At 43.0% G+C, this 15,333-nt stretch overlaps 1 protein-coding gene across 5 annotated transcripts in view; it reads right to left on the bottom strand.

Annotated features, from left to right (window-relative positions):
- The window catches only part of LOC123515594 (putative neural-cadherin 2), a 394,007-nt gene that overhangs the window by 147,908 nt on the left and 230,766 nt on the right, over nucleotides 1-15,333 (bottom strand). For all 5 annotated transcript variants that reach the window (XM_045274363.1, XM_045274359.1, XM_045274360.1 and 2 more), the window contains one exon: nucleotides 14,792-14,849. The gene's annotated coding sequence lies outside the window, so the exon portion shown is untranslated. The remainder of the gene's footprint in view (nucleotides 1-14,791; nucleotides 14,850-15,333) is intronic.

Raw genomic sequence — 15,333 nt, forward strand, 5'->3', positions numbered from 1 at the left:
GGCGAGCGTCCCTTGGGTAGTCTGGACCTGAACCAAGAAGAGACGGATGACTTGTTAAAAAAGAATGAAAGGGAAAGTCGGATTGAGGGAGCAACTTGAGGGGGAGACTGCGTGTGATATACCAAAAAGGTAGAAAAAAAACATATGAAAAAGAAAAGCGTGTGAGGAGAACTGTGAAAGAGAACTGAGGGGAGAGGTAGGGCAGGAGACATGAAAGGACATAGATACGAGTAACTGGGAGCTGCTCTCTCTCGTGGAGTGTCCATTTAACCGCTGCATCAGAAAGTTGTGCACATAAACAGGACTCGCTTGATCACTCCTATCCACATCTATCATGAATAAAGGTACAGTACAGCTCCTCTCTTAATGCGCCACTCTCCTCTCTACAGTCTTTCACGTTTTCCTTCCTTATATTTAAGAAGTTTTTGTAGCGTGCTTCCTTTCAGATATGTTCCAGTGATCACTGACTATTTTTTCTTTTCACTACGAGAGCCAGAGGTGATGACAAGACAATACCTTGATTTTTTTTTTCTGAGATGTGGGAGATATCTGACAACACTCATAACTCGCCAGATAGAAAGCCCACACTCCACATAACAGAAAACGTAGTAGTGGAAGAGAAAACAGAAGTTCTACAGATAAACTGAAAAGTAAAATCTTTGGATTTTTGCTTAAGGTCTCTGATCTGCTAATGTCCGTTCAAACTAGAAAAATAAATAAACATACAAAACACCTCCAAGTTTCACAAAGGCGCAAGATTCTTCGCACCCACTTTTAAAGGGGCCAGGGTTCAGGGAACGAGGTCACCAAGTCAGTGGACTCCTCCCAAAAAGATATCAGTGAGAATAGATTATCGAGACCCATTGAGTATAACGATCTCCGAGATTTGCAATATCACTGAGACTCGGGGCGGTGTCAGGTGTTCACTTTCAGATCACGAACCTCGCTCTCTTTGTCTGCGAGTCTGCCAGGTGGCCATGACCACATATTATAGAGGGAGCATCCTGGCCGCCACAATGAGAGATGTAACACTCGCTGTTTTAAACAAATGTCGCCTTTCCTTCCTTCCAACCTCACTGTCACTTGGCAATCGCACTACGTTGAGTTAACGGATGTCTGGTGCAGACTGGGGCATTTAGGTTCATATAAAAGAGATTTTCTGGTTATGGCGTCACCTCCAGACCTGATAAAATGCAAAGGGGCAAGGGGGTCGTGTATCAGCCTCCCTGTAAATTCCTTGTTAATAGGCTGATTGTCCTGCAATGCGATGCAGGCTGGTCACATGTAAAATAGATATCCTGATCACAGCTGCACTTCCAGCCTTCAGATGCAGCACAATTGGCGAGGAAGCGTGTGTCAGTCTCCCTCTTTATTCCTAAGCATTCCTAAGTATTAGAGGGATTCTATAAATATTTGGTGCAGTCAAACAAACGAGCATCACTTACCTTTGGGCTCACAATCACTTGCTTAGTTTTGACATTTTAGAGAATAAACAGTTCCTCAAAACGTGGCTGTATGTTGGGGAACAGTTTGTCTGACGGCGTTCGGTAAGTCTCGCGTGTCTGACTGCAATCGTGTGTCTGGGAGAGGAAGCAAGGTCACCTCAGGCAGGAACGTGTATTAACTTGTGTATCTAACCTTTATAGGTGAGTATTCCTCGAATCTTAATCTCTCATTGATGTAAAAACGTGTGAGAAATCAAGAGTGGTCCCTTCTATTTCTTTCATACAGCCAGCAACGTCCCATAAAACAGTGTATACATATTGATTATTCAACACCTTCCCTGTTTGTGTGTGTGCTCCATTTTCCGTTCATTTCAGCGTAACGGGGAGCATATAGGAAAACGTTATTCAGTCCAGAGTGTCACCAGAGCGTTCTGTCCTCGTCTGTTGTAATGGCGGTGGCGTGTGAACGATTGCTAACCCAGAAGCATGAAGGGGTTACAGCTCGTCATGGCTCGTCCCTTACACTGTTTAGCCGGTGTCTGTACTTAGGAGGCTGACAAAGGTTTCAAGGAGATGCAGGCTGAGAAGAGGAGGTTCAGGGAAGAGGGGGAGGCTGAAGACGAGTTTGGGGAGAGAAGGTTCAGGGGGGAGAAGAATGAGAAGAGAAGGTACAGGGAGGTGCACAGACAGCTATCTCTACATATGCGTCTCTTTGACGCTTACTAATGTTATGTATTAGTTTATCCACCACTACACATTCACAATTACACACACACACACACACACACACACACACACACACACACACACACACACACACACACACACACACACACACACACAGGATCATTCCTCTAATCCTCATACCAGAGCACACAAAAGCCTCGACGCGTCACCTCCAGCATTTCAGTCTAGCTTCAGTGTTTGCTGAGACAACCAGCAAGGCGGCCTGAAGGCTTGCCGCCGTACGCTTCTCATCAATGTTATTCATGACTGACGAAGGAACACAGCGAGGGCGTAGCGGTGTACCAGAGCAAGGGAGTGAGAAGGAATAAGAGCTTGTCAGGAGGTGTTGAGATCCGTAAGGCTTGTATTCTGTATTGCTTGATGCTAATATCAAAGTACGCTTCTCATCAATGTTATTCATGACTAACGAAGGAACACAACGAGGGCGTACCGGTGTACCAGAGCAGGGGAATAAGAAGGAATGAGAGGTTGTCAGGTGATGTTGAGATACGCAAGGCTTGTATTCTGTATTTCTTGGTATTGGTATCAAAATATAACGGTGTGTAATTAGTTTATTTTCCTTATCACGTACTTTTGTCGGTAAACAAAAATTACTCGCATCGTTACTTCCCTGAGTATCTGTCACCGTTCAAATGGCCATAGAGATCAAAGTCAGAATCTCAAAGGTATTTCTTTTTTTATCAAAGTTGATTACCATCACTAGAAAACATTTTTGAATACCAGTATTTTGTAACCACTTTCTGTTCTCAAAAACGACTACTTTCAAAGACCACAGTAAATATCAGTCAAGTTTCCAAAGGTGTTTTCTTTTCGTATTTAAGAGGTTTCTTATCAAAGCATCATCAGAAAATGTTTTTGATTAATGGTTTTCTGAAACAGTGTGTGCTCTCACCAGGACAGTTTTCAAGGGTTGCAGAGATGATTAGTCAAGTTCCTAAAGATGGTTTTCGTATTTCAAAGGCATTCTTACTAAACTGTCACTAACATGAAATAAAAAAAAACTCAATACAATCCACTTCAACCTGTTAAAAACTAGTCGAGATAAAGACCCGAAATGGATAGAAAGATTGGACCGGGTCTGGTGCTCCGGTGGCCAGCCTCAAAAATGGTGTGGTCATGTCCGGGTCACAAAAGCGGCCATCACCCCAGAGTGTTTGCCCAACGACATTTTCTCCAATAGTCGACGTGTTGAGAAAACCGACTCGTCCAAACCCCCAAACAGCCTTCGATCGCGGCAGGAACATTTTGTCGAAATTTTTAACTCTTCTCGTCTCTATATTTTGGTCGAACGAAGTAAAAAAAAGAGAGAAAAATAACATTAATAGTGCGGGTATGAAGGCCGCGTGATGGAGGCAGGAACCTTCATTAAAAGTTACGGTGATACGATCTCGTCAGCGGACAGGTACCTCCTTAAAGGGGAAATCAGTAATACGGGCCAGGCACCGCACACCGCGCCGCCAGCCAGCTACCCAGTCAGCCACCACCACCAGGCGTCCTCCAAGCACCACACACCAACCAGACAGACAGTCACCACCAGACATCCTCCGCACCACACATCAGCTAGCCAGCCAGCCAGCTTGCCAGCCTCTACGCACCACACACTGCTCCGCCAAACAGCCAGCCAGCCAGCCATCACCAGACATTTTCTCCGCACCACACACCAGCCAGCCAGCCAGCCAGCTTGCCAGCCTCTACGCACTGCTCCGCCAAACAGCCAGCCAGCCAGCCATCACCAGACATTTTCTCCGCACCACACACCAGCCAGCCAGCCAGCCATCCTCCCCGTATCACATATCGCCCCGCCAGCCACCCAACCACCCACTTGGCATCCTCCCCTCACCATACATGACACCCCTCCACCTCCCAGATGCTACACCGGGCAAGTCACTCCAGTCGCAGCCTTTTCTGAGTGGCGCTATATCAAAATTATAATGCCTCTAGGAGTGAAAGAGTTTGATGTGAGTGATGTGACGGCCCTGTCAGATGGTTGCATGAGCTCAACAGGTGCGGCAAACGAGGCTAAGAGAAGCTCATAATGATCCAGATACGCGTGCACTCCGCCGGTCAGCGAGGACATCCGAGGCATACGAAGGCTATTCTCAAATGTGCTGTGTCTCGCTAATTCTCAAAAGTGATTATTGGAGTTTTAAGGAGAGTTTCTATGATTCAAGTGAAGGTTTAGTAAGTTCTCCAGATCTTCAGTAGGACAATCACGACTAAACATGTCTCTGCTCCGTGAAAAATAATCTTGATTTCGAAGCATTTAAAAATTCATATGTCTATCTTTCGTTTGATTCGTGATATATACCGCCATATTCAGAAACGCTTCCCTCTCTCACAGTGACCATTTTCAAAGACCACAGAGACGATTAGCCGAGTTCTAAACAGCATTTCTCCAGTTGATAATGGAGAAAACTTGTTAACGTCACTAGAATTACAGAAACACCCTTAAAAACCCATGTCACTTCAACTAGAGCCCTTTGAAAATAGGGAAAGTGCGGGACGTAAGTGTTTGAGAATATGGGCCATAATGCCACTGAACGGTCAATGACACTTCTAAATGTGTGCACTTTGAACTTGTCTTGAAGGATCTTGTTTGTCTCTAGAATAGCCATCCTCATAAGCAACCTCGATGTTTCCGGTTGAGGAGTTGGTTCTCAGGTTCATATAGGGTCATTGCTCCTCACTATCTTTCTCTTTTCAATAGGGCTGTCTTCCTCCTCTTCACTCAACCCTTTCTCCGTCTCAAATAGTCTCCTATGTATTCCTTCCATCATTATTCTGGCTATTCGTGTCCTCTTCCGTCATTTTATCATCTCCCAACGTGATCTGTGAGGATGGAAGCTGTGAAAGACTGAGAATGGATATGGAAGTGGACGGCAGGTGGAGGGGAGGAAGACCCAAGACTACATGGAGGAACTGCATTGTAGAGGATGACAGGGAGAAGTTGGACATTGGAATGGTGGAAGGACAGAATTAGATGGAGGAGACTCATCAAAAACAGCAATCCCGCATAAAAACAGGATAATAATAATAATAAAAACAAGAACAAGAACAAGAACAAAAACAAAGAACAAAAACAACAAGAACAAGAACAAAGAAGAACAAGAACAAGAACAAAAAAAGAGGAAGAGGAAGACGAAGACGAAGACGAAGACGAAGAAAAGAAAAAGAAAAAGAAAAAGAAAAAGAAAAAGAGGTAGAAGAATGTGAACATCTATGAGGCTGGCGGGGCGGGTGGCGAGCCAGATACTGTTACAACCTACGTGGTGGCGAGGCTGCAGGATGCTCAGCCAATGCTAGTATCGAGGTGTCTTATCCAGCTCGGACATGTAGCTCAGTGGTGTGCTTTGAACCTTGCACTGCCAGACTCTTTCCCTCGTCCACGCTGAAGCCTGAGATAATTAGGGTTGTCCCAATGGACGTTTGTTATTTTTTAAGTGGAGAAACACAACGTGGATTTTATCATTTTCTCTCTTTAGTCTTCTGTCCTGTCTTTCCTACTTCAATCTGTGGCGAATGACTGATAAGGTAAATATGAACCCTCTAGTCCTTACCTTTATAAAAACGTGGATTGCTAAGTTTTTTGTTAGCTTTCCGTCGCTGTGTCTTTTCTACCATACGATCTCTTTTCTCACATTTATTTTCATCCTATGTCCTTGCCTTTATAAAAACGGTGGATTGCTAAGTTTTTTGTTAGCTTTCCGTCGTTGTGTCTTTCTTCTACCATACGATCTCTTTTCTCACATTTATTTTCATTCTATACACCCTGGCTTACATTATTTTCATTATCATTTTTTGTACTAGATTCATGTTAGTCCTGAAGAATTTCGGCTTCAAAAAGTATAGCCACATTTCCTTTCCATCATCATTCACTGGTATACCTCACGATGTTTATTACTAGCTATAAATAAATGTCCAAATACTCAAATGGCCATAAAGCCCAAAGTGGATTATACATTTATTTCTTGCGATCTATTCCGTGTCCTCCCTTCTATCTGTAAAGAGTGACTGATGGACGTAACATGATCTTTTCCCTCATACTCGTACATCCATGCTTTCATTCTGCCTTTTCTCCCCTGCATCGCTTAATACTAACCTCATCAACTTTTGTGTCAGGCAGAGTCGTGCATCAAAAATGAACGCTGTCTCTTTTCGCGTCCTCCTCACAACAAGCTCGGCGTCCTCCGGTGGGTTAACATTATTTCTCATTACCAAAATGTGGAAATGAGTGGACAAGATACGTACAACAGTTTCATATTAAATTTCATACTCTCTATTATCATCATTCAGTTTTTGTTTTGTTTTTCCCGCATTGTTTTCAGAATGTATGAGTAAAATATTTCTTACTTTATTTAGGTGTTCCTCTTTATCTGCCTGAATTGTGGATGATTTCATGGAAACGAATGATGTTAACGAGAGAGAGAGAGAGAGAGAGAGAGAGAGAGAGAGAGAGAGAGAGAGAGAGAGAGAGAGAGAGAGAGAGAGAAATGTGTCCAAGTGGGAGGAGCAGAAGTGACTACCTGGCGGTCACTTTCTCTTTCCTGTCCATGGAATATGAAATCACCAGCTGTCATGACTCTGAACAAGAACGACAGTCTGTCTGTCTCTCTCTCTCTCTCTCTCTCTCTCTCTCTCTCTGATTTCTTATATTTCCCATTCTTTTTTTCTGTTAGTTTCGTTTCTTTCCTCGACTCTCTCTCTCTCTCTCTCTCTCTCTCTCTCTCTCTCTCTCTCTCCCAACCAGTGGCGCCATTTAGGATGTAATGAGGCGGTGCACTGTTCACACTCCGGCAAAGTTCCCGACAAAAGGTCTTCGCCTGGGGGTCGCTTAACAATTTGCCTTCTCATAGCTGGCAAACTAGTGCACGCATCGCCACCACGGGACTCGTATGCACGCTATCCCTCACTTAACATTCTGAGTGGGAACTTGCGGCATCATCCCTTGTGAGGAAATACTTGGAATGCTTGAAAATTACCGACTCCGTTTATCTCGTCCTGTTAACCTTCTCACTGGCCAAGCATAATTCTCGTAGGTTTTTACAAGTTTTTAAATATTTGTATTGGTAATCCTGTCTTTTGAAATAATCTTTAATCTCAATAACTCGGCGAAATTTACATCATATTTTAATTATATATGGAGTGAATATGGAGACTATTTCTTAGAGTGCCTTCATTGTTGGTAAAATAGGCAACTACTATCTATATCTTCGTAATATTCTTATCTTGAAATACGATAAAGTGAAAGTGATGCCCTATTGTAAAAATATTTCAGATAAGTAATAATCGGAAAAGGGCCTCAAGCTTTCGCATTCCCATTTCTTCTTGGTCTTCATCTTTTTAAATGCAAGAGTTGAAAAGGTTAGATTAGGTAAGGTAGGTTAAGTAAGAGTTACGACACGTTATATTTGGTAAGGTAAGGTTAAGTTAGGTTAAGTTTGGTTGGGTTAGGTTAGCTTAGGTTAGGTTAGGTACATTGGCCAAGGGCTATATGAACGCAGGAAGAGAGGCCTGCGAAAAGTTCCTGACTATCAAGAAGTTCAGTAGTTCATATACTCAATCGCTTTACAATTAATGAGTCTTTCATGGCTCCAAAACGATTTCTCTTTACATGTAAACGTTGACAAAATCAAAAGTTAATGTGACATGCGTAGCAACATCTGACCCTGCCTGTGATATGAATACATTCATCTAAATCAACGAGACATCTATCAGAGGAGACAAATTTGAAACAAAACGGAAACCGAGCGTGGCGAGTGCATCACCTGATCCCGCGTGTGCTAAGTGGATACTTTTGCCTGATGCTTGCACTATCTATCACTTTAACAAGAGCACAAAGGGACGCCTAGAATAGATTTCCAGGTATATGAAAATGAGGGAGGGAAGAAAGAGCGTTCATGTATATATCAGCTATTGGCTTTCATTATATTCCTTCTCCACAAACCTCTCCTCTCTCATCCATTCCATCCATCCTCCCCCAAAAAACAAGGCCTATCAATCCAACCAAATTAATATCATTTTTCTCCTTGAATCGTCAAATTGAAGTTATGAATCAATTAAAAATGTGAATTAAGTCAGTCAGTCAGTCAGTCAGTCAGTCAGTCAGTCAGTCAGTCAGTCAGTCAGTCAGTCAGTCAGTCAGTCAGTCAGTCAGTCTCTCTCTCTCTCTCTCTCTCTCTCTCTCTCTCTCTCTCTCTCTCTCTCTCTCTCTCTCTCTCTCTCCATCAAAATGCAAATTCACTGCCACCCCTCGAAGGTGCAGGGTTTGGAGACATCAAATTGGGTCGCAACGCTGCAAGTAGCCTTCCTGCCTCGCTTCCCTTTGTACCAGATTAACACATTTGCTGCCTTTCTCGCTTGTCACTTTCCTTCACCTTCCTCTTTACCGCTTCTTCGTCGGGGCTTTGTACCACTCCAGAAACGAGTGCAATAGTGGGGGACTTCCATGCCGTAGTGACGTGTTTCTCTCCCTTTTTCTTCTGGTTTTCCCGCCACCTGCGAATGATTACAGAGGCGCGAGGGGCATAAAGGAAAGGCGGTCTGGCAAACAAACTTGAAGGAGCGTGTCAATAGAAGCCGTAGTGAGGTGTGTGTTTTCTTTTAATCTCATTCTGATTGGGTGCGCATTCTCCTCTGCTTTAGATCGAGAGAGAGAGAGAGAGAGAGAGAGAGAGAGAGAGAGAGAGAGAGAGAGAGAGAGAGAGAGAGAGAGAGAGAGAGAGAGAGAGAGAGAGAGAGAGAGAGAACCAAACAGAAAAATAACCTATCAGACAAACAGACTAACAGACACAGATCATGTCAAAACTAGATTTCTCTAAACACATCCCAAAATCAGTATCTGGTTGAAATTTAATCGCCAGAAATGCGCCAATACGCGGAGATTTACATATGGGTGGGCACTACACATCCACTCCACCTACTCCACGGGAAACCATCTAACCTAACCCAAACCTAACCTAACCTAACTTAACCTAAACCCAACCAAACCCCAACCTAACCTAACCTAACTAACCTTACCCTAGCCACTTTAAATTAATCAGAAGACAAAACTTTTTCTACCTGGATGTTGCCAAAGTGTCGGCTGATTTTTTGACGCGGGAAATTCAAAACACTATTTGTGACAAAAATGCATCACCTTAACTAAACAACAAACACTGAAATACAAACGTGTACATTCCAGCAGCAGTACATATCCACTTACCCCACGGGAAAGCATCTAACCTAACCCTAACTTAACCCAACCTAAACCCATTCCTAACCTAACCTAACCTAAATCTAACCACTTAGCTAAACAACGAACACTGAAATACAAACGTGTACATTCCAGCAACATTACATACGAGGACACTGTGAAGTAATATTATTTAGACACATTTTCGACGGGAGACTCAACAGAGGATAAATAAAAAGTTGAATCGAGTTTGATATTTGAGGAAAGCTACCCCCTCAAAAAAAACAAAGCCAGGAATTTCTATAGAGGTTAACAAGCACGCACGCACACACACACACACACACACACACACACACACACACACACACACACACACACACACACACACGACAAAGCCATGGCCATCAAGCGCTGAGGCAGGGAGAGATAAAAGAAGACTCTGCAGAGTTTCCTAGACCTTAAATAAACTGTCGTATAAAAGGTGCGCGACGAGAGAGAGAGAGAGACTTAAACAGCTGTTGGGAGGAAAAAGGACACAACCCACACACTCTGTCATTATACAGGTAAAGTGAATTATACATCTTGCAAGTCGAGAGGAAAAATTTTAAAAAGAACGTCAAAGGGAACATTCTTTTTTGAGTTTAATACGGTTGTTGAGTAAAATATAGTGAAATGTGTCCATATTATGACAGAGAGAGAGAGAGAGAGAGAGAGAGAGAGAGAGAGAGTTTCCTGCCGCATGACTGTCGCCTTATTGCCTAAAACTCCGCTGCTTTAGACTTGACAGAGACGCAGCTCCCATATATCTTTCCCAAGCTTAACTGAAAAGAGACCAGGTTTAATTTTGCTCCCAGCGGCACAAAAGCTTCACAGAAAACATTAGTTATGGTCACACAACTTTCCATTTTCTTCCCTGGAATGGCAACACGTTTTTCGTACGAGTTGTATGATCATTATTTTTTTAAAGGAATTCATGTCAAAATCCTGAACTGAGAATTCGTGGCATGTGGAAACAGGAAAAGTAGTAAACATTTTCCTCTTCCTTTTCAATTTAGACGACAGTGTTGCTGCCTCTGTTCCACCTAAAACTTAAACTAACCTAACGCATCGAAAACAAAATTTTGGTGCCTAACCGGAAAACAGAAAGAAAAAGCGGTTTACTATATTTTCTCTTCTCTTCCACCAGTACTCTGCAATTCAATCGACATTTTTTCTGCCTCCGTTCACTCTACTACATGACCTAACATAACATAAATGACTCCCAACATGAAAAAATAAGTACTTTTCTATACCCCTTTCTTGCAACATTCGCTCTTCCATCCAGACCACACTGTTGCTGCCTCTATCCCCTATAAAACCTATCACAATATAACATAAAACTTTTGGCGCGAAACATAAGAAAAAAAAATACATCTCTTCTTTGCTACCACCGCTCTTCAATCCGAACTACACTGTTGCTGCCTCTAAAGCTGCACTCTTTCCTCACTCTTGTTTCTCCCTCACTTCTCACTCCTCAATTATTCTGATGTGTGACACCTTCATCCATCTCAACCACGCAACCATGAGTGGAGGCCCAAGCAAAAAAGATTCACAAAATATTCAGCTTTTTTATCGTGCTGCCGCTAGTTTTGACATCATCGAACTCTTCAACTCCAAAACTGTCATATTTTACCTATAAGTCTTAGTCTCCATCTATATATATAGATTGACTCATATAATAAAACAGTGTTACGAGTTTTTATATATCCAGAAGTTTTTTTGATTAATCTTTTACCTCAAATGTGACAGCCTAAATTCCTGATTTCTTTAGTGATGCCAAGTGATTGTATGACTGTTCTGAGGGTACCAGGAGTGAGAACATAAGAACATAGGAAAGGAGGGAAGCTGCAAGAGGCCACCAGGCCTATACGAGGCAGTCCCAGTGTGCTTAATCTACCTAATTCCATCTATCTTCCCCATCCATGAATTTATCTAACCTTCTTTTAAAGCTCCCTATTGACTCAGCCCTGACTACATGCCCACTGAGACTGAGAGCTGTATATCACTTCAGTTGTCTGGTGTTTGGATGAAGGAGAGGATGGGAAGGCAACACTTAACATATGAACAGCACACCGATTGTGTTGATCCAAGTTTGTCCTCTTGGATATGCAGCGGCTGACTCCATTACTCTCAGCACACACACCCGACAAGTCTCCAACACGCCTGCTTACTTTCACACACACACACACACACACACACACACACACACACACACACACACACACACACACACACACACACACACACACACACACACACGCACGCACGCACGCACGCACGTACCAAATCAGTTCTTCCCATAGCAACTGGCGACCAAGGCAAAGCATGAGCACTTCATATTCGCGTTCAAGTTGAAGTTGGTTCTTGAATTTTCATTAGATTCTTTGGTCGTGGGTAACATCGTGCAAGGGCGGTCCTCGGGTTAGGAGTCCCATTTTAAGGATTTGACTTCAACAATATGGACAGTGGTGAAGTAAGTCCAGTCAACCTGCTGCAATTTATCACGGCAGGAATCCTCTCTATTCAGCTCAGGACGCGCCCAGCACCTGCCGCTCAGGCGCACACATGGTGGCAGCGCTGTCCCGAACATTTTCCAACTTTTAAAAATGTGATCATTCTTACAGCTGTTGTGTAATGGCAGCTTGTAGCGCTTTAATTTACGAGGATTCACACAATACAAAAAGGACATTAAGGAAAACGTATTAATGGAAAGTTTGTGCTCCATTAATCAGAAGTTAAATATAGTCTTGATGCCAGGTCGCTTATCATCCCGAGTCACACCCTTGCTTCGCCTCGCCTCACTTCGCCACCAACGCAAGGCCATCCCTGCTTCACCCTGCTTTACTCCCCACCTCTGCCACACTACTGCCTCGCCGCCCCTGCTTAACCTTCCATCCCTTTATCCTATCCAACCCTGCCTCACCACACCTGCTTCTCTACGTCTGCCTCTTAACTCCTTGCTGCTACCAACCAACCTGTAACACTACACCTACTTTGTTACCTATGTCTAGCTACCCCTCACAGTTTACTCCTATGAATCCTACTCTGCTTCATCATAAGTATTTCGTCATTTCTGCTTCGTTTCTTCCACCACGTCACTTCTCCACCTCTGCAAAGCGACTTCTACCTAACCATCACAAACCAACACCCTTTCTAATGCAAGTTAACCAGTATTCTCAATCATTCAATCTTTTTTTTTCTGGTAAATTTCTGTATTTTCTTTTTCAGGTTTAAAGACGCTTACCATTCAATTTTTCGATGATTTCTCGCGACGTCTATTTAGTTACTAGCATTCTCGTGAGCCTTTTTCGTGAAAATCATGTTTCCTTTGGCCAATGCCCCTCTTGCATAAAAAAAAAAAAAAGGAAAAATTCATACGCTCCTTGTCGTGACCCAGTGTCGTAGAGCAGCCCAGCCAGACCACCGTACTCAAGCACCACCGAAACAAGTCTTACTCTTCTTACTCAACCCAGATTTTTTGTACGTGCGAAGCTGAAAACTGTGAGAAATATATAAGAGATTAAGAAACTTTTCTCTTAACAACTTTTACGAGGTCGTTTCAAAAAAGATGTCACTAATGCGGCCATGTTCCCTCAAAACTCTCTTGACACGAGTCCTGAAATGCGCAATTAAAGTTAGTGGAAATGGGAGAGAGAGGAGAAAAAATGTCACACCTTCCCCTTACTGGCTGGGAAGAGCTTTAGGGATTGTGTGGAGGGTTTTGGAAGGTTTGTGAGGCTGAGAGGTCGCAGAAAGGATAAAATCAGGTCTGAGAACAGCGAGGTCTGAATAAATGGAGGCTCTCACTAATTGCTGCGATGCTGAAGCCTTCGATGCGAGAATCAGTGTGAAAAATGAGTTCCCTAACGAAACGATTTTTGCATAATGGCGTGGGGGCATGGCGGGGGTAAGGACGTGTGTGTGTGTGTGTGTGTGTGTGTGTGTGTGTGTGTGTGTGTGTGTGTGTGTGTGTGTGTGTGTGTGTGTGGATGCATCGTAAAGGTCAAATTCATTACTCTTTGATAGTTGAATCTGCAATATTTCTTCCTCTCCAAACAGCCTCATTTTAGTCATTGTCAAAGCTCGGCAGCTGCAGAGAATGTGGCAAAAGCATATATATCAAACTTAACTGATTCATGACTACGAGCTTAACATTTCTTTTATGTGAGACGGATTGTGGCATAAGGTGATGACAAAAATGAGTAAAAAAAAAAATTACTGAGATGCCATTGCTAACGACCCCAATGAAGTCTCAGCTCATTCAATTATATCATAGTAGTAATAGTAGTAATCTAATGACAAAAAAGTAAATACAATAAAAAAAATACATTACGAACAATTTTTCTCATTCTTTTTGGTTCATTTAGTAAAACATAAGACACAAACGAATCCAAAGGGTACATTATCAATTGTAAATAGGAAGTACTTCACAAACAAAATTACACAAGTCACACAAATATACATCATCAAACAGTTCATTGATATTGGCTACCCATATCACAACCCACACAGACAGTGATGAAAGTAGGAAGGAAGACATCACGAGTAGACGATGAGGACAGCATGAACAGAGGATGAGAGAATGAGTAATGTGTAGACAGTGGAGGAGGAGGATGAAGGAAACAATAGTGAAGGTGAACTGTGAGATAGAATAAGAGGAAAAAACGAAATAAACTGAAAGCAATAGACAGAGTGAAGCTGGGAATTGTGAGTAAAGAGAAAGAGAGGAAAGAAAACGTAGATGCAGGATAGCTAGCGGGAGGTGGAGGAAGATATTGATGCCTGGACAGAGAAGAGGGGAAGCATAGTGGAGGGGAATACAGGCAGGAAGCGAGGCCTTGGTGGTGGAATGGGGGTGGGGCTGGAGTTGAATAGAGTGTTATTCTCTGGGCACGGAACCAAATGGCTGCAGGGAAGAGAGTAAATTTACGATCATGGAGGGACTAAAAATTTTCCGTGACTGCCTCAAAACAAACTAACTCCGCGGCGGCCGATGAGAGAACCCGCAATCGCCTCCCCACACTCCCCGCCACTACTCCCTCCCTCACCCTGACGCGCCGAAACACTGACAGCTGAAGAAAACGGATTCCAGAACACGCCTTATATTTTTTTTACAAAGCGGCGCATATTGAGTGAGGCCTGTTTGTTAGTCTCTCTCTCTCTACCTTTCCCTCTTCCTTTCCCTCTCCTTCTCCCTCTCTCTTTTCCAAAAACATCTAGAAACGAGCAGTCAAGCTACTAAAATAAATAACTACTCAAGAATTCTATCACAACTTTTACCGTAAGCTTAATCTCCCTCACTCGCCTCTCTTATGCCTTCCTTATTTCCCTGGGCAACCAACTCCCTTCATTCTACCTGTTTTGCCGTAGAATATTGACAGATACTCACAGCGTCCGTCTGAGAAGGTCACGGGATAAGGGCACCGCCAGGAAGCCTCTTGAGAAATCTGCAGGAGAGAAAAGAGCATTGAAATGATATCCTTTAGGTGATTATTTATAAAGCTTGACAGGTGCCCCAAAAAAGTTTCATCATTGTTAGTTTGCATCAGACAACTTCTAGAAAACTGTTAGCTGATTAGTTTGTGGGATAGAGAGAGAGAGAGAGAGAGAGAGAGAGAGAGAGAGAGAGAGAGAGAGAGAGAGAGAGAGAGAGAGAGAGAGAGAGAGAGAGAGAGAGAGAAAGAAAGAAAGAAAGAAAGAAAGAAAGAAAGAAAGAAAGAAAGAAAGAAAGAAAGAAAGAGACAGACAGACAGACAGACAGACAGAGAGAGAGAGAGAGAGAGAGAGAGAGAGAGAGAGAGAGAGAGAGAGAGAGAGAGAGAGAGAGAGAGAGAGAGAGAGAGAGAGAGAGAGAGAGAGAGAAAGAAAGAAGAAAGAAAGAAAGAAAGAAAGAAAGAAAGAAAGAAAGAAAGAAAGAAAGAGACAGACAGA

The sequence above is a fragment of the Portunus trituberculatus genome, chromosome 39, assembly GCF_017591435.1.
Source record: "Portunus trituberculatus isolate SZX2019 chromosome 39, ASM1759143v1, whole genome shotgun sequence".
NCBI classification, from domain to species: Eukaryota; Metazoa; Arthropoda; class Malacostraca; order Decapoda; family Portunidae; genus Portunus; species Portunus trituberculatus.